Below are 20,075 nucleotides of genomic sequence, written 5' to 3'. Positions count from 1 at the left end.
TGAACTTACCCAAGATTTTCGGTGTGCAGCTAAATATTAAATTCATTTTAAGAAAGATTATTTTACAAAGCTGCTCTCGCTTACGTGAGGGTAATGAACTCGGAGATGAGCAGGAATGGCTCTGAAAGGCGCAGGCTGCTTGGCTTTACAAAAGATCTCACTAATGGCCTAGATCAAGTATTGCTATCCCTAAAATTAAATGCCAGTGTTTAAAACTCCATTTGTATAAGAAGAACTTGCTATTAATAATTTTTAAGGCTCTTGATTAAATAACTACAAATGCATTATTATTGGGTTCATAATTACTTTAAAAGTGTTCAGGTTTTGGTCATTTTCCCTGCATTATTATGGCACAGAGGCAAAATTTCACTCATATATTTGACTTAAATGACAGTCTTTTGGGATTTGCAACAGAAATTATAACTTCTGCTGCAATTTACATGTTAAGTTCTGTAACCCCGTGATAGTTCAACCATTTGTAAAAGAACAGTAGGTGGCCTAGTGGTCTAATATTCAATGAATAATTTTAACTTACATCAAGCACGAGGTCCAGTTTAATGTTTCATTACATTAAAATTGCACTGGGTGACATAAACTTTGTAATTAAAAGAGCATAACTTTTCCAAAATGCTACTGATGACTCTACTGCAAAATCAGCTTGTTTGATCAAGCTGTTACATTGCTGTAAACCAGGTCTGGTGTTTTGTGTGCAAGGTACTACCTGTTGAAAATGAGACGAGTTTATTGTCACTGTCTGTCCACAGTGCTTGGGAATTTAATTCCTTGATATTCCACACCCAGGGAGTCACGCTGTTGCACAAGGCTTAGTGGATAAATAAGGAAAACCAGGCAAAACGGAGAAAATAAGGTGGTGTGGCTGCGAGGTGCCGCTTTCCTCGGGTGCTTGGGTGTGGGGCTGTGTGCTCCGAGCTGCCACGGCCTGGCCGTGCTCGCTGTGCCCCGGCTGGCACAGCTGGGAAGGGCTGGGATCGCCCCCTCCGCAGCCCCGGGGCTTTGGAGATGCGCCGCATCCCTGGGAGCAACCCCCAGGGCACATCAATCTCCACTTCCAATTGCTTCCTAATGGCCCGGGAGCTTTCCAAAGGGAACCGCACCACGGCCCGGCTTTGCATTAGCTTTTATTTGTCTTTCTGGATATTACCATTAGTCATCATTAGTTATGAGGCAATGGCAGGTATCAATTAGAAGATGAAGTATGACCCGAGTCACGTGCGGGGGGATGGAGCTGCTGCGGGACCGCTCCTGGCAGGGCTGGGATGCTGGGGCTCCCTGCTCCATCCTCTGCTGGGTGCTGGGGCTCCCTGCTCCATCCTCTGCTGGGTGCTGGGGCTCCCTGCTCCATCCTCTGCTGGGTGCTGGGGCTCCCTGCTCCAGCCTCTGCTGGGTGCTGGGGCTCCCTGCTCCATCCTCTGATGGGTGCTGGGGCTCCCTGCTCCATCCTCTACTGGGTGCTGGGGCTCCCTGCTCCTGCTCCATCCTCTACTGGGTGCTGGGGCTCCCTGTTCCATCCTCTGATGGGTGCTGGGGCTCCCTGCTCCATCCTCTGCTGGGTGCTGGGGCTCCCTGCTCCTGCTCCAGCCTCTGCTGGGTGCTGGGGCTCCCTGCTCCATCCTCTGCTGGGTGCTGGGGCTCCCTGCTCCATCCTCTGCTGGGGTGCTGGGGCTCCCTGCTCCAGCCTCTACTGGGGTGCTGGGGCTCCCTGCTCCATCCTCTACTGGGTGCTGGGGCTCCCTGCTCCAGCCTCTGCTGGGGCTGTTTGGGGTGTGCTGGGCTGGAGCAGCTGACTTGGGCTTTGTTTCCTTTGGTTTCCTTCTGTTTGTTCACTCGAGTGAGCTGATCGATGAATTCATCCTTGCTGAGCTGGAACAGTTTGGGGTTTAATAGACTAAACTCACAAGCTTCTTGTGCTCTTTCACCCCAGATTAATTTTCTTTCCCGTTTAAAATTAAAATACTTGATTGGCTCATGAGAGCCTTTAATATCTCAAGATGGTTCCAGTTGTTGCTTCCTAAACTGTGGGCTCTGAGATGATGCTCAGAGAGCACTTGGAAGGGCAGGTAGGTAATGGGAGCTGCATTGCACAGTGCACTCATTGTCATAACAGCAAAAGCAGAGTAATTGTGAGGGGTTCAGGAGAGCTGATCTATCCCAATTCTGGTGTCAGATGCAGTTTGATAAATGCAGCATTAATTGATGCATTATGTAGCATTTGTTAAGGTACATCACCCAGCCAGCCTTTATTGTTCTTTGAGATAAAGAGTTACATTAACCCCAGATTTCCTGTTGATTTGGATTTTTTTCCATGAGAGGTCTAATGATAGGATGGCACGAGATGGAAGGAAAAACTAAAAAGGGCTTTTAAAGCTATGGATCAGACACCTAAAGATGCAGTTGAGATGCAGATACCTACAGGAAAAAAAAAAGGTGATATTTGAAAATGCCACAACACTCACCTCCACTGCACCTACCTCGATTTCCAGGCACCCCAAACCTTCCCAAACCCATGGTCTTTTGTTGGCCCTGGGTTTGCAGAGCTTCCCAGCAGCTGGACCCCCAGGGTGGTTCCCTGGCCGGGTGTGGGGCTGTCCCCTCTCCCCCGCCGCGCTCGGAGCCGCGCGCCGCAAACGCGCTGCGTGTTCTAAAAATAAAAGCCCGGATTCAAACATGATGTATCTCCTTTGATTTCCATGCAGATACACGAGGAATGAATGTATCTATTATGTTGGGGTCTGCTGGAATGTTAATTTTGAAAGTCATTTCTCTCAATCTATAATTATATCTTCTTTGTCAGAAAGTAGGAATTTCTTAGAGCGAGAGGGATTAATCTCAGTCACTGTTTTCAAACAGTTTGAGTTGGGTAGTTTCTGTAAGACTATCATTTCTTTTCTTTTAAGCCAGTTAAATTTTGCCTGAGGCTAACATTTTATACCCAGAGTAAATCTTACTAAAATTAAGAAACAGAGCATACAGCTGCCCTTATTCCTGGCCCACAGATGTTACCAAAATCTGATTAAAAACCCCTCAATCTTCTGCTGCACCTTTTCATTAGTGCAATAATCATTTTTTTGCCAAATATCTGGCAGAAAAGGGTGGAAAAAAAGTGAAAAATATGAGGGCTTGATGATCAGCATCTTTGAAAAGACTCGTTGAACCTAGTGGGAGAAATGAGGACTTGGGGTAATCCATGTGCTGAAATATTTTTGCTTCTTTTTCTAGAAAATGTGCAATTTGGTCAGGCAGAAAAAATTGAACAGAGCCTTCCAAGCAATAAATCACTGGATTGCTGGTGACATTCATACAATGCGGATATAGTGTTAACTGTATGAGTCAGACAGCCCTTACTGCACTCAGCCTGTTCCTAGGAGGTGACCTTGCCACGGTGTAGTAATCAATCATTCTGGCACAGGACACACTGTTTTTGTTTAATATTACACTATTGGAATATATAGTAAACAAAGTGCAAAGGAAATTTCGAAAGCAAGCACTATATAAGGTGTGCTGTAATATTTTGCAGCCTGAGGAGTGCCACCAGCATCCCTGGCCCCGTTTGTGCCTCAGGATTACCAACTTTAGGGCTGTTAGCAGCACCAAAGCATATGTGACTACACTCAAATACTTCAACTGTCTGCACAGCTCGAGAGGAACAATTCAATGGAAATATGAAGTTAGGATTACAAAAAAGATTTACTACCAGAGACGCTGCAGTCTACACATTTCTTATTTTGGCACTTTTATATAGTGTATACATCACGATTTTCCCAGCCAAATGACAGAGGAGCAACATCCCCAACTGCCTGAAAAAAATTAAGCAAACAAATCTTAATTAACTAGTAAAAATTCTTTTAGTGTACGATAAGCGAAGTGTTGCTGCTCATAGCCAAGAGGTTATATTGGATTTCCATGCATGAGTTATACCATGAGCCAGTTAATACATGAAGTTTGCTGTCAGTGCATAGGGTAAAGGAAGACAAAGGCAAAGTCTTTGTAATGAAGGAACCCTAAGTGAAATATATTTGGTTCTTACTGCTTTCACACATAGTCGAGATGAAAGATAATGCAGTGGTAATTGAGTATATAAAACTACCTTGTCAGAGAGGCAGCATTAATGTCGAGTTTGTTCTGATTTTTCCAAGTGCAAACCACTCTGTACGTGCTGCAAAGAGGTGAGGACTCAAATCTGTTATGGCTAAGATTTTGTTAGGGATAAATGTGGACACACATAATTTTTTCACTACTGCAGCCTACTTTTAGTTCCTCGTGGTCCTGGAGCCACTGCTGAGCTATGTGACACTGAGATGTGACCTGGCCATCGTTTAGGGTGACCACATGTCCCCATGTGCTCCCAGGAGTGCAAAAAGCTGAATGGGGAGCAGAGGCAAGAAATGAGCACACAGCGCTTTGGGCCTGGCTTGCCAGGGGAAGCAGTTGTGGTGACACTTCCCAAGGTGATCTGTAGGTTTTCTTCAAAAGGGTTGGATGCTCTTTCAACTTTAAACAGTTGAGAAAAGCTGCTCTAAAGTGTCCATCACCGGGAGATGAATGGTGCTTTCATGGCAGCATGTCCTGCCACAGCAGGGTCAGGGCTGTCGGCAGCAGGGCTGCACCAGCACCCACCCCTCCACGGCCATCCTGGCTGAGCAGAGGCACTCCCCACCAAAATCTTCATGTTTTTGTATTTTTCCATAGAATCTGGGAGGTGGAAACCCCTTTTATAATGCTTGATTTTTAAGCAGCCCCGCGGGGAATGTGGGGAGGCGCTGCCAGCAGAACCGCAGCCCTTGGAATGCTGACCCCGTGCCATGAAGAACCACGGTTGAGAACCAGCCATGAAAAGGCTATGAGCTGTTGGACTTTGAGCTTCAGAAGCAGTTCCAGCACCTGCAGCTCTGGTAGGCTCCATATCCTCACTTCTTGCCCCCACATACCTCTGGAGTGGTCCTGGGTTGCGCAGCCTGGGAATTATCAACACCGCATATGCACAGGAGGTCAGAGTTTCACATGGTTATGGTTATTTCATACCTGGGCAAAAATAAAGTTGAAACCTGATATTTCAGTGCACACCATGGATTTATGCTGTATTTGCTTGAGCACTGGAGCCAAATCCATTTGTCCCCAGACTGTCTCACCATGGGCAGGTTGCAGCTGCTTGCAATGAATTTGGTGACCAGCCCTATCAGTTGACCCAGAGAACATGAATGTGCCTTTATTGCAGGTCTATGTATTTCATATCCTAATTATTTATTGTCTATCTGAAGGAGTCAGAGGATCTTGGTGTCACAAGCTGCTGGCTGTTTTCATGGAAAAATGAGCGTTGTGCCAAGCAGATAAATGTGGGATGCATGAAGTGAGCTCGAATTCTGTATTCTGCCTTTTCATCCAGTGTTCATATTTCAGAATTTCAGCCAAGAAGAGGAAGAAAGGGGAAAGAAGTATCTAAGTGCTCTCTCAATTTGTCCATGAGCTCATAGGCTTCTTTAGTTTCAATATGTGTGCAACAGAAAGTAAGGAAACCCAGCCTTCCAGTAAAACCTCAAGTCAGAGTAGGTTTACATGGGTGTACCTGAAAGGAGAGCTTGGCATAGTATGAGGGAAAGCAGCAAATTAAATACATTTCCCAGGACATTTAATTTTGCTGTAAAATCCTTGGCAACAACATTTTTGTTTATCTGCCATCAATGCCAAAAATGGAGTGGGTGTTATTTTCCTGGAAGAATCTCTTCTTGTAGAAAGAGATGTCAGTTGTGTTAAAAAATGCATTTTGAGACTTTCAGTAGATGAGTTTCAAATAGGTGTAGCAACTCCTCATAGTAAATATTAAATTACTGCAAAGATACTTCGTGTTAGATGCTGGCTGCTAGTGTTGATTTTATCTCAGTTGTTTAATCATTCTACAAATAAATGTATCCAGACAGGACAGGAATGTTCCATGTTCTGTGAGTGTTAGTTATACGCTATTGGACTTTGCATGAATAATGAGAAATTATTATCAGATGCTCAACAAAGACTAAAAATAATAAAGTTCTGCCTGAACTTAGAATTTAAAACCCCACTGTCTGGGTTAATCAAAACAAGGCAGCCCAAGAAAACACCGTGGCAGGTAAACCTGGATTCTGTGTACAAACACCATGAACCCCTGCACAGGTTCTCTCCCAGAAGTAGCAGTAATGGGTGTCAGGTACTATTTGGACTAGAAGGAATTAAGCCACACTTCCCTGCTGTGTGTTAATTTATTGCCTCAGACATTTTCATATCTGATTCATTTTCACCCACTCGGTAAAGTTGGGTGCCTTGGTGGTGGGGAGGCCCCGTGGAGTGGCTTTGCTTGGGGGACAGGGTGCTGATGTGCCAGGGGATGGAGCAGCCACCGAGCCAGACGATCTGCGGAGGTGTGACACAGCAGCCACGCCACCAGCTCCTTGGGACACAGGGAGATTGAGATGCCATCGGGGATCCAGTGCTAGACATCTCCCCGTAATAGCGTTATTTCCTCGAGAAAATAAAGGGTCACCGCCGCGCGCAAACGACATAAAAAACGCCGTGTTGGGGGTGGGTTTTTTGTCTCCCCTGGTTTTGTTTAGTGATTATGTAGAACCTGCTGAAAAGGTGTTTATTTCTGTTTGTAAATTGAATGCGCTGGGTGTTTTGCTCCAGCTTTGCCCCAGGCTCTGTTGGATGTGATGATGGAGCTGGAAGCCGAGGCAGACACCGGCGGAGCGCAGGCGGAGGGAATCTGGCTGGAAAACAAAGCCCTGTTTTTGTCATTTCATGCCTCTTAAAAGTCCCACTCCATGCAGGCAAAATGCGAGTTAATTCACATTAAACAGGACGAGCGGAGTGAAAAATAAACATGCAGAAATAAATAGCAACTCACTGGAAGAGCTGGGGCCGTTCTCAGCGTGAGGGTGCAATGGGACCACCAGCCACAGAACCAGAAAAGCCACCCCACCCTGCTGTCCCTCTGTCCTCAAGTCAGGCATCCAGGAGAGTTTTCCCAAATCCCGTTTCTCCCCGGTTTGTGATAAATGGGTGATGGACAACCTCACCCTGTCACATGTGTGTTGCACACTGACACTTCCATGGGTTTAATTTCACACGTATCCATTCCACATGCACAAATAAATTGTCGCATACCATTTTATTGAATTTCTAGTAAGTTGGCAGACTAAAGTGATTTTTAACACTTCTTGATTGGATTTATGATTTCTGTGTCATCCACCCTGCTTCTGACATTAGGAAATGTTCAACATGAGGGAATCATTCACTGGTACTTTTAACTACACTATAAAACATTTTAGTCTCCTTTCTCTCAGAAATCCATAAATGGCTAATTTAATCACAGCCTTACAGCAGAAACCCTCAGTTTCTTCTGCTAATTATGAGGCTGAGTTTTGGTGCTTAAATCATTATGAGATGTTGGGGACAGGTGGGGCTTGGTCACCAAAGGCCAGATCATGGCTTGGTTTCCAAAGTGTTGAGGGTCACCTGGGCTTGGCTCATCCTGGTGGGGCACTTGAGTGCCTTCTCCAAATGGTGTTTTCAGGAGATCAGAGAATCAGAGAATTCCAGGCAGGAAGAGAGCTCAAGAATCATTTGGTCTAACCTGTCCTAGCAAAGCATGGTCTAGACCAGATGGCCCAGCACCCTGTCCAGCTGAAAAAGTAGACAAACCTGGCCTGGAGAAGCACTCTAAAATCATCAACCCTGAGCATTTCCACAACACTTCCAAGCCCACCATGTCCCCAAGTGCCACATCCACACATCTTTTTGAGCACTTCCATGGACAGTAATTCCACCTTGGGCAGCCTGTTCCAATTTTGACCACATACCAACCTTATTCTTCCTTTGTCAGCTGCAAATCAGAGCTACAGCCGTTGTCTTTGTCATTCCAGAACTGGCTGGTTTGAAGCCTGGATCAAACTGAACCTTTTTGAGGGTCCCTTTTGAAGTTGGGTGTTCCCCTTGTGGCAGGGACAGGCCAGACTCAGGGTCAATTGTGAATTAGGTTGTGACTCAAATCACTCAGTGAGCTCACATTGAAAAAAATTCCAGAATTCCAAAAGCTAGGTGAGGTTCTTGGAATTCGAGCTTCCACATACAGGTTATCAGGTAAAAATATTGGATTTATGCAATAAATAAGGGGAAAAAAGAGAAATTGATATCAGTATAAAGATTAATGCCAAGAGTAAAATAATTTTGAACTGCTTAAGCAGTTTTATGTATGTAGAGAAAGGCCTAAACCTTTGCACTCTCTCTATGGTTTTATTGGAACTCATTTAATGTGGTAATTGCCAAGATCCACTGTCCTTGCAATTTCTTTTCATGTTTTGTGGTTTATGCACTGAGTAATTTATTATACAAATACAACTTCTCTGTTCCCTCCAAACCTAAGAATTAAAATCAAATATCTCTCAAAACTGAGATATTTGACTTTGCCTTAATTTACAGCATCATCTTTATCTCCTTATAGCAAAAATATAAATAAAATAAAGGAACAAAATATGATATTGCAGATTATAATAGAGAGGGGGGAGAAAATATCTTGGATCTGGGCCTGTAATCTTGAAGATCACTAAGTTTTTTGGCCCTCTCAAACTTACTAACCTGCCTGTGCAGGTGTTGCAGGCTCATGCTCTCCTCTTATGCTTCTCTGGGACATCCCAAGGCCCTCTGGAGTGTGTCCTGCCTGAATAAGACTGTTGAAGATTTTAAATATATTTTCCACATTACAAAGAAAGCATCATCTGACAGAACAGTTCTCCCAGGCACATTCTCAGCCCACCTCTGCACCTTTTGTCCCCTTTGCCCTGTCACCTCTTGTATGTGCTGCTCTGTCCCCTTCCATCCTCATTCCATTTCCTTCTACTTCCCCCCGACTCTGCCCATTCCTTCTGGAAGCATTTCCTACACCAGTTTCCATTTTCATCCCAGTGTCTCTTCCACACATCCCAGCACTTTTGGTGCTGTACTGACATGGCACCTGATGGACAACCCCAATTTGCACATACCCCACCTATATTCCATCCCAAAACTCCTCTTAATCCTTAGTAATCAATACCAGCATGTGAACCATATGCACCATTAACTACAATTTCCATTTGGTAAAATCCTGTTTTTCTTCATTAGGAGGCTGCTCCCATCACAATGTGCTCATTTGGGGAAACACTTGGGGGTGGAAAGTCACTGTCCATCTTATTTCTCCTGGAGTCCAAACCCCGGACTGTGTCCTCTTGCCTGGGCTTGGAAGCCAAGCAGGACTGCTTTTCATTGTGAATGACCAGAAGTCATTTTTCAATCAATTTACTGATCTACCTAGGGGTGAGACTCATGGGTTCTGAGAGAACGCTGAGAAAAGAGCAGTCATGGCCAACTTCACAAAGGAATGGCTGTTTGGGGAGCAAAGGTTAAGTGAGGATGGAGAAAACACAGTGGGATTAACACAAGTTAATAAAACACACCAAGATGTGCTACTCCTTAACTGGTTTTAATTCTCAGGGGTTAAAAAAAGTATGGCTGTGTAATGGTGTGGAAATGCAAGCAACTGTCGGAGCCAGGTGCTCAAGTATTTCCAGACATCATTTTCTCTTTCAAACTCAAAGACTTTTGGAAGAGACACACCAACAATATTCTGTAGGAGTGAGAGGTAAGCCCAAGACTGGTGTGTGGTTGCAGTTTACTAAAATCTGATTGCAAATATATGTATTTTGATTCATTTTCCCCTTAGAAAAATGAGTTACAGCAAACTTGCTCTTCCATTCCTGTGTTAATCTTCCAAAATGTTCCTGGCAGCTGGGCCCAACTTGCTGCATTTCTTTGTAGAATAATTGAACAAGTAAGATAAAATACACATTAGCAGTCAGCATCTAACACTAAGTATCTTTGCAGTAATTTAATTTTGGACTCACAATTCATACTCAGGCTGATTTTTCTGAAGGGGGTGGATGCTGTGGTAGCTGCAGGGACACCACAGCACCGGTGACTTCAAGGCATTGTCCCAGCCCCAGGTCCTGGTTTAGATCTTGCGGATCCCTCCATCAGCACAGAACAACAGAAATCCTCCAAATCATGGAATAGAATCACAGAATGGTTTGGGTTGGAAAGGAACATAAAGCCCATCCAGTCCCACCCCCCTGCCATGGCAGGGACACTTTCCACTGTCCCAGGTGCTCCATGCTCTGCCCAATCTGACCTTGGACACTTCCAGGTATCCAGAGGCACCTCCAGCTGCTCTGGGAACCTGTGCCAGCGCTGCCCACCCTCCCAGGGAGAAATGTATCCCTAACATCTGACCTAATCTCTGGTCTTTTGGTTAAACCCATTTCCCCTGATCCTAACTCTGTCTACCCATGTAAAATCCACTCTCCCTCCTTATTGTGAGCCCCCTTTAAATACTGGAATGTCACAGCGAGGCCTCTCTGGAGCATTCCCTTACCCAAATTCCTGTTGTAAGACTGGGGAGTGTGGAGGGTGCAGAGCCCCAGATTGTTCACAACCTTCAAGAGCAGGGAAAGGACATCCTTGATCCTTCATTTGGGGAACAATTTTCCTCTAGTAGCTGGAAATTTTTAATAAGGAGATTTTACATCACCGTGCGAGGTGCACTTAAGGGAATGTGACACGGTGTGACAGCACTGAGATGCTGCAAAGATTTTGGACAGAATTACAAATTCTGCTGGTGTGGCAGCAGCTGGGCACAGCAGAGCATAAATTAACATATAACTAATAACTATACTGGCATTATAGAGAGTATCTTATGGTGATAAGCTTCATGATTCTCTTCAACCCACTGAAGTTGAAGGAAGAGCAAAGGCCTTTTCAAGCTTACTTTATCTTCTTGCTTCTTAAGTGAGACTAATCAAGTTTATATCCTTTTAGCTTATTATTAGCCCAGCAGAGCTTCTGGCACTCTTTACAGCTTTTTTGACATGAAAGTTAGTTACACCTACTGTACTTAGCATGACTTCACTTTTCTTGTGATAAATCCTGAAAATTAATATACTGTATCCTCCAGATTACAAAATGAAAGTGTCCTAGACATTGTGAATACTCTGGCTGTGGAATGCTGCCAGTAAAAGAAAAAACTGACGTCTTAATGATCTCTGTTAATAAAAAGAAGCAACTGTGTAGTAAATTTTCTTGGTTAGCAAGTCAGGCTCTTATTCTAAACTTGAACTGACACATATTAAGTAGAAGAATCCTCGAGAATAAAATGCCTTGGATGTAAAGAAATAATAATGAGAATCCTGGAGTGAAGCGAGTCCTGCTTTCCTTGTGCTCCCACTGTCTCTCATAGGAAGTTGGTCTGCAGGAGGAATGCAGGCCTGGGCCCTGAGCGCTGAACATAGGTTAAATTCTTTCCTAAATTAAATGAAGGATAATAATGAAATCTTTTGTTACATTATTTGCTGACCGGGCCTCCTGATTTGGTAAATTAAGAGAAAGTCAAGCTCTGAAACAAGCGCCCATTCTTGTTGCAGGGGCAGCACTGGTGGCACTGGTGTCTTATTGAGCACAGATCTGCTTAATTACAGTTCCCACTGTTTGTTAAGATAACGAGTGCCAGCTGTTTGATAGCGAGAGGCAGAGCTGGCCATCTTTGTCATTTCCATTTAGGCCCCGGATCAGGCTTGCGTGTCGACGGAATCGTACAGGGAGCAGAATAAGCGGGAAGCGCGCTCGCAATGCGTTCCGCAAATTTGGGCAGAGCATTTGCCGCTGCACGCGGAGCTCTGCCATCTATATCTAAAGCCACCCACCATTGGGAATATAAAGTCAAAGCAGAAAAATTGAGCATTTAATGGTCTACCATTATTGCCGAAATCACAATGACAGGCCGTGATCTTCAAGTACAATTTTGATCCTTATGTAGTAAGTGAAATTACAGCATTTCATACTCTGACTATATTATAGGGAATAAAACATCTGTCTAAATATTGGAGATATAAAACCCTCAAAATAAAGATATTTGAGAATATCTTGCGCAGAGCACCTTTCCACCTGCTTGCTTAGTATAATGCAGTCATTATGGCAATAAATGTTTCTAATAAAGTATGAAAATGGATTGTTTGCTTTGCTGCTTGTATGAACTCTCATTTCTCTTTTTATTATATTGAATCTGACATTTGCTTACCCTTTATCAGTAGAATATTTAATCAACTCCAATCTGTAAGAAGCAAGAGGAATTTCTATTTTATTTAAAACCTGTCCCACATGAAAAAGGACTGGGAAAATAGGTCATGCAGTGTATGGGAAGTGTGGGAAGTGTTAGAGTTGCAATGGTGAATATTTATCCAGCCTACAAAAGAGATGGATCTAAACTTGTGCAGTAACAGGCAAGTGTGCTCCTATTGTTTAAAGTCCCGCTGAAATGATTTAATGGCTTAATGTTTCTAATTTTTATCCGCAGAACAGGATCTAGAGAATTAAGCCTCTGTCAGCTTTATTTATTTTCTCTGTCAGAGTATTTTCTTGCACTTTTTGCTACATAACTCTTCAGAAATGCTATATCCATATCGATTGTAATTTCCTTGGGCTCTTGGCCAAAATACTCAACGTAAACAGTCTGTGTTTCCTCTCCATCTGTATTTTGGCTAATCCTCTGGTTTAGACAATCTACTGACAAGTGCTGGTTATCTGGAGGTGCACGGGTTTCAAACCGGCGTGCTATGATTTATGGCTCTTGTTTTACAGAAAGTATCACAAGCTCACAGAAGTGAAAGCTTCCAAATAAGCACCTAACTTTTGTAATAAATGCAGCTAACAACATGTCTGCAAATATATAGCAAACACAGTGAGTGATGTCTTATTATGCAGGCCACAGTTTGACTTGGTCTGGTTTTATTTATGAATATGTCCTGCATCTGTTTCAAATTTCAGACCCGCTCAGTTTCTCCAATGCTCTCCCAAACAAGCTTGTGCTGAAGGTTGTTAATTATCCTAATAAAATATTTGTATCAATTTGACTAAAGATCCGCAATGCTTCTGCCACGAGCAGACATTTTTTAATAACTGAATTAAGATAAATAATTACAGCTAGCACTGGAATGGTCGGAGATGTCCAGATTGTATTAAAAAAAAAAAACAAAAAATGGAGGGGAGGGGAATGGGCAGAGTACAGAGAACTGTACAAGAGCAAAGGGACATATGATTAAATTAAAGGGCAATGCTTTGTGAACAAACAAAAGGAAATCCTTCTTCATACAATCCATAGTCAATCTGCCGAATTCACAACCACAGGGGGTCATTGAAACAAATGCTGTGGCGGGGTTTCAGAGCAGACCGGATAATTTTATGTCTCTTATTAAAACACGTAGCCCTGGAAGCTCAGATAATGATAAGGGTGATCAAACCCCGAGCTGCAGCCTGTGAGATGGTGGTGGAGGCATGGGAAAGGAGCCTGGCTGCCCCCAGCCAGCGGGATGGGGCCTTCTGGGGGCTCACCTCCCTTTGAAGAGGCGGGCGCTGCCCACCAGCGAGCGCGGGCTCCGTCCCTGATCTCCTCCGGTGCCACGATTCCTTCTTCCTCAGGAAAAATAAAACATGAGACCCCAGTGTGAATTTCTAAGCATTCTCCTCTTCCTGCTGGTTCCTCGGCCCCGAGTGATCTTTGAGGGACGGGGCTCCCTTGGCTTATCCTTGCTGTGTGATTAAAGGGTTGATGCAGGGATGAGCTGTAGGGACCACCCTGAGCGTCACTCCCAGGTGTGAAAGGGGCAGGATTTGCCAACGGCTCTGTGGAGAAACTCGTGTCCAGCACGGCAAGTATTTAACCCTCTGACAGAAAGTAGCATTTAAATACATTTTTCTGCCGTGAAATCTTTTTAGTTGCTCCTGGTGAACCGATGTTAAACCATGAGACCTTGTCCCTCGCTTTAGCTGAGCACTGGGAATTTCACTGTCTGTAATTCACAAATATGTTATAATATCTGTTACCCAGGGTATGTCTTTCTTGTGATCCCACAAGAAAATGGGACATAGTCCAGGCTCATCAATGGATATCTCCTGCAATACTCTGAGTGCTATTGGCTATATAACATTGTAGAAAACATTACAAATAAAATTATTTTTTTAAAATGTAAATATAAAATTATTTAAAAATATTAAATTTTTAAAAAAACATAAAAGCAGCAAAAACAGTGAGCTGATCTAGAGGATATGAGGAGCATTGAGCTGAGGGGAGATATTGCCAAAGGGATGCCCAGCCCGTTCCCATGGGACTGGCTCCGGCTGTGCTTCAAGTAACCACTCAGCGTTCCTGGGTGTTCCTGGAGAAGCAGGGGGCTCACCCCCCTGCCAGCTTGGTTGCAGTGATGCAATGAAAGCCGAGGTGACAGTTGGCATCTCTTTGTGCCCCTTGTTATCACCCAGCGTGGAGCAACCCGAGGCTGCGTGTGGACAGCGCGTCTCCGAGCAGGGCCCTGTCAGCGCCGTTCAGGGAACTCTGATTTATTATTTCACTCCTGGGCAGCAGAAAAAGTGACAACTTCACCTCTCAGCATTGTCAGGGTAATGCTTTTCCCAGGCTGTTCATGTGGCGGGGAGGGAGGGAGCCTGAACATCTGCATCCCTTGGCCAAGGACCACCAGGAGATGTTTAATTGGCATTTGGAGTTAAGCTCCATGGCAGGATGGGGAAGCCAGGCTCTACTTCATCCCATGGAGACTTCACCCAAAGATTCCCTTCAATATTTGGAGTCCTATCCCCCAAATTCATGGGCACAGTGTGGTATTCTCAGCTCTGCTGTTCCTCATTGAAAGCTCTGTCAATCACCTCTTTTTTTTGCTGGAATTCATTGAGTTAGAACCTGGTTTTAGGGTGCTAAAACTAGTGAAATGAGCTGCCCTTGCCAGCTATTTTAGATATTGCCCTAAACTTTGTTTCTTGGATTGCTGCTGCTAACACATAATAAAACTCTGTCATCTGCAAAAAATTTGCCACTCTCCAAAGTTTTCTTTTCCAGCTGAAATAAGCCCAGGCTGGTGTGCTGCTCCCAGGGACAAGCCACTGTCACCAGCATGTGGGATACCACTGCCAGGATTAACTGTACTGATTTTCTAGGCCAGCATGCTTATAAAAACTTAATAAATAAGTATAGGAATAAATTTGGTAAGTCCCTATAAATCAAGGACTGGATTCCTCACTGGAAGTCCTTGCAACCTGGCCCAACCTTCAAGATAAGACATTTTGTCTCATTTCCAGCAGGAATTATTTCCTTCTGTATTTGTGACAATGGAGAGATCTTGTTGGGTTTTTTCCTGCTTTAATCCTTGGGGAAAAATGGGTAAAATTGCAGGACTTGCTTTCAAAAAGGAGCAGTGAACTGCAACTGCACCCTGACCAAAGCAGCGGCCTCTGCTTGCCAGCTCCTTTTTTTCCTTGGGAAAAAATTGTCAGTACACTGGTGAAATCCTGCAGAAGAATTAATGAGATTGTTCAGAAAATAAACCAGCTTTTATTTTTCTACATAAAAGTTTGTGTTGAGCTTGACAGGCTAAAATGACTCTGGGAGAGAAGCAGGGCCAGGGCGATGCTCTCCTGCTTCTCCGTGTGAGGGCAGAAGCCTGGGCTGCATTTTGTGTTTGTTAAATGCCATTTCTGTTGTGATCACACCCCTAAATCACAAAGATGAAACATGATTCTCCTGCCTGTATTTCTTGATCTCAAGGAAATGCCAGATGACTGTATAATCTCTTTGTATACCTGTTGAAGGACCGATGTTTCCAAAGCAGCCCCTAAAAGGGTGCCTGAAAATTGGTGCACGTTCTCATCTCCATGTGCAGTTTCCTGCTGGATAATTACACCTCCTGTGCATCCTGCATGGGCTGCTGTTGGATATAGGCAAAAAGGACACAATTTGCATATATTAGCTGACAGGGAGCTCCAGTTTTTCCTCCTGTGTTCTCCCCATGATCAGCTGGAGATGAACAAGACCTTCTCTGTTCCCTACACCTCACCTTCCCAGGAGTGTTTCCTGGGTGACAACTACCACTGGTTTGTCTCTGTCCCAAGCAGTGGCTCTTCTTCATCATGTCCCTATAGAGACTCTCCCATCCATGAGGCCACTTTTGAAAATTTGGCCCCACCAGAGCACTAGAGGTGAGAAATTCACAATGAACAAAGAGCTGAAACATCTGGAGAAAAATGATTCTCAAGAGCCTGGAGTGACAGGACAAGGGGGAATGGATTCACTCAGTTGAAGAGTAGGTTTAAGTTGGATATTGGGAAGGAGGTTTTCCCTGTCAAGGTGGTGCCCAGAGCAGCTGTGGCTGCCCCTGGATCCCTGGCAGTGCCCAAGGCCAGGTTGGACACTGGGGCTGGAGCAGCTGGGACAGTGGGAGGTGTCCCTGCCATGGCAGGGGTGGCTCTGGGTGGGATTTAAAGTCCCTTCCTACCTGAACCTTTCCAAAATTCTATGATTTGCTGAATTAATAATTGGGTCATTGATTGAATTCAGCAGGAGAAGAGCCAGGGATTGCCCAGCTCTGCAGACCCTGGAACGTTACTGGAATCACTGGGAATGGCTCTACAGAAGGAAGCCCTGTGCTGTCTGCTCTGGTTGTACAAAGAACAGAAACTGGAGAATTAAATTTATTTTCCTGGACCTAAACAAGTGAAGAAGACTGGATTTTAAAACTGTTTAGCTGTGATTACTGTCTGCTCCTGGAGGTGGGAAATTGCCTGTGAAGACACTGGGAAACTTTTGTGGGAAGGACATAGATGACACAATTTCTTTTTTTTTTTTTTCCCCCATCAATCCATGAATTCTCTTACAGGGTCAAAGGGAAAGTTCCAGTAAAAAAAAAAAAGAAGCAAAATTCAGATAGAAAATAATTGCAACCCTTTTCCAGCTTTAAGTCATCTTGAAGAAGTAATTTAACTATACTGTGCTGTCTGCCATTTGTAAATTGTTAATTAACGAGAGACCAAATAATAATTACTGCTGGAGCCATTCAATTAAAAGATGTTGCCTTCCAAACTTTGTTCACACGGTCTATATCACCAACATCATGTCTAGAAATATGCCACAAATGCTGGCAAAAGAGCAAACTCCAAGTTTTTCCCCATCATAATAGAGCAGCAATTTTTATTATGTATTTTGATTGTTAAAGGTTGTGGTCTCCTACTTCAAGTGGATCAGGAAAATGTCTCTTTGTGGTTTTGCTAAGAGGGTATTTTTGAGAATAAGAGATTGAAAAAAACAGCAAACAAACATTCTTTACAAGAAAATGCTGCCCTTCCATGTAATGTGCCCAGAAAAGGTTCCTGCTTGGACTTGCTGTGAGACAGAAGAGAAAATGGAGAACAAATGCCTGTGCCTGGTCTGGATAACCTAAAGTTAACTCCACATGTCAAACTGATTGCCTGACACAAGGCAGGCATATTCTGTGATGACAAACAAATAGCACCTCCATCCTGCAGACATCCCCTAATTATAAAAGAGAAATTATTTCCCATTTTCATTGCCAGCAAATGTATGTTACTCTGGTGCACCATAATTTCTGTCTAAGTACTGTATCAAAGTTTGCTGAATGTGAAGCACAAAGTATGTTAGACATTAAACTGTAATTACAGAAGGGAGTGGATTTCTAGAGTATTATGTTTTTTGGTAATATTTTATTTTATTGGTTTTCAAATATACTTAGACTGCCAGACTAAGCAGGCAGAATAACAGCAACATAGAATTCCAGAATAACATATGACTTTAATAAAATAAAACAGGATGGTTTCCTTTACTTGTATGGCTGGAAAGAATGGAAAGCATTACTGTGCCCTCAGCCACGGTGCCATCCAGACCTGTGCCCAGGCACAGATGTCAGTTGAGGCAACTTGCCCCTGTCCCCACATTTCACCCCAAATTCCAGGTTTTGGCTCTCTGTCAGGCAGAAATCAGCTCCTGTGACTGGCACAGTGGAGCTTTGATCTTAGTGTTGAGCTCTTACACTATGGAAATACAGATAATAACCCGTGTTATAAAAGGAGGTGATGGCAGGGAAAGGTGAATATGGATACAGGAAACACGGAGGGGATTACTCAAACCATATGTGGCTCTTTGTTGCTTTACGCTTTCACCTTGTCCCCTGAATTTCCAAGGAATGTCACAGGTGGTGAGCCTAGAAGATAGGCAGAGGTTGCAGGGTGGGAGCAGGAGCGGGATCGATGATGGATTATCAGGGGAGTCGTGTCCGTGGGATCGCCGGGAGCCGCGGCTCAGGCGAGCGGCGTTCCCGCTGTCACACTCCCGCCTTTCCATTACGGCGCCATCACTCACAGTTGTGCCCTTTGTGGTTCCTGTAATGATCTACACTCGTTCTGTCTGCGGCGTGTCCACCTTCGTGCACGTCAGGCTCCGGAGGACAGCCAGGAATGGGGTGTTTGAAACGTGACCAGCCTTGCCGGGGATAATTTTCTACATGGCTGAGAATGCGCACGTGGGGTCTGTGGGGCTGAAACGCAGCCGGTGCCTTGGAGTACTCGACCAGGTGTATTCTTGACATGGTTCCTCAGGAAGGCAATGAAAAATATCTCCTGAAGGAGATATTAACACTATTTCATCAGAATTCCTCTTTCTCTGATTTGCCATTTTGATTTTTTGGTGGGAGATGAGTATCCTCCAAAAAAGCTGGAACTGCCAGGGGAAAGTGCGAGGGTTGTTCGAGTTCAGATGGGAATCCCAGACCAGTTTGGGATGGATTGGTTCTTTAGGGGAACTTAAACCCCACCCAGTCCCACCACTTGCCATGGGCAGGGACACCTTCCACTATGCCAGGCTGCTCCAACCTGTGCCTTCCCTTGACTTTGTGGGCAAACCCGACCATGAGGTGACACAGTCCGGTCCCTCTGTCCTAAACCCCTCTGAGGTACCAGGTTCCCTCTGATCCCACCTGGGCAGGGCAGGAGCTGCTCCTGGAGCCAGCAGAGCTGAGCATTCTCAGCCCCGTGCTGTGGGCCCCGCTGCACTGACCCCATTCTGGGCGATGCAGCCTGTCAATACTGTTGGTTTATTAATTAGTCTGGAGCAAGAGAGGCACTTCCCTCACAAATGGGAGTCCTGGCCAGGAAGAGCTGGGAGCAATCCTTTTGCCTACGAGTTGCCTAATGCAGCTACTGAAACCCTGCCAAAGGTTTGCTTTCAGAGCATTCCTGTGGGCAATATTTTTACAATATCTTACATCCCAAATGAGCTTTCTATGTTTCCTAGAAGCCTGATTTTTTGGAAGGAGCAAACACCCCCAAATTTTTCACGTTTCCCGCTCCCTGCAGGTATTTTCCATTTGCTACCTGATCCCTGATGGACGGAACCAGCCTGAGGAGAGCTGGTTTTGGAAGGGAGAGTGTGGCAGCACGAGGCAGGTTGTCCATCTACTGCTGTCGTATCCTGGCATTCCTGACCCAGGGAAGCTGGCACGCCGACCTGCCGCAGGCACTGCGCCATCCCGGCAGATGGGCACGAGCCTGGCCAGCGAGGAGCCCGTGTAGGAGCATTTAGTCTGGAAGCAAAGGGCACAATTCCTGGACAGACATTTTAAGCCCAGGCTGTTATTTAGGGAATATGCCCGTGATGTACAAGGGGGTTTTTTTAAAGGGGAGCAGGGGGTGCTTTTCAAAGGAGTAAAACAAAATTATTATAAAATATTATTATAGAAGAAGTTGGGAAAATTCGAAAATTTCTATTTCCTTTCAGCTTCCTGCCAAGGAATCCCACAGGGATTGCTTAGCAGGGATTTTTCTGGATGTCTGTGGAAGCTGTAGGTACCCAGGTACATCTGCCATGACAAAACCTGTTTTGTTTTCAGGCACAGAACCACTTTTGATTTTTTACGCTCTTAATTTTTAATAGATTGCAGAATATTATGCAAATGACTGAGATTGAACTTGGAAGTCTTTATTTTTAAACTGCAAGTATTTATTTTAAACTGCAACTATTTATTTTAAGCTGCAACTCTTTATTTTAAACTCTAAGCCTTAATATTAGACTGTAACTCTTCATTTTGACTGCACTGTCCTGAGATGCATGGTTTTGGGTGCAGAAGTAATCCATTCAGATAAAAGGATATATG

This window comes from Lonchura striata, chromosome 6 (genome assembly GCF_050655825.1).
Source record: "Lonchura striata isolate lonStrDom1 chromosome 6, ASM5065582v1, whole genome shotgun sequence".
Taxonomy (NCBI): domain Eukaryota; kingdom Metazoa; phylum Chordata; class Aves; order Passeriformes; family Estrildidae; genus Lonchura; species Lonchura striata.
This window is presented reverse-complemented; position numbering follows the sequence as displayed.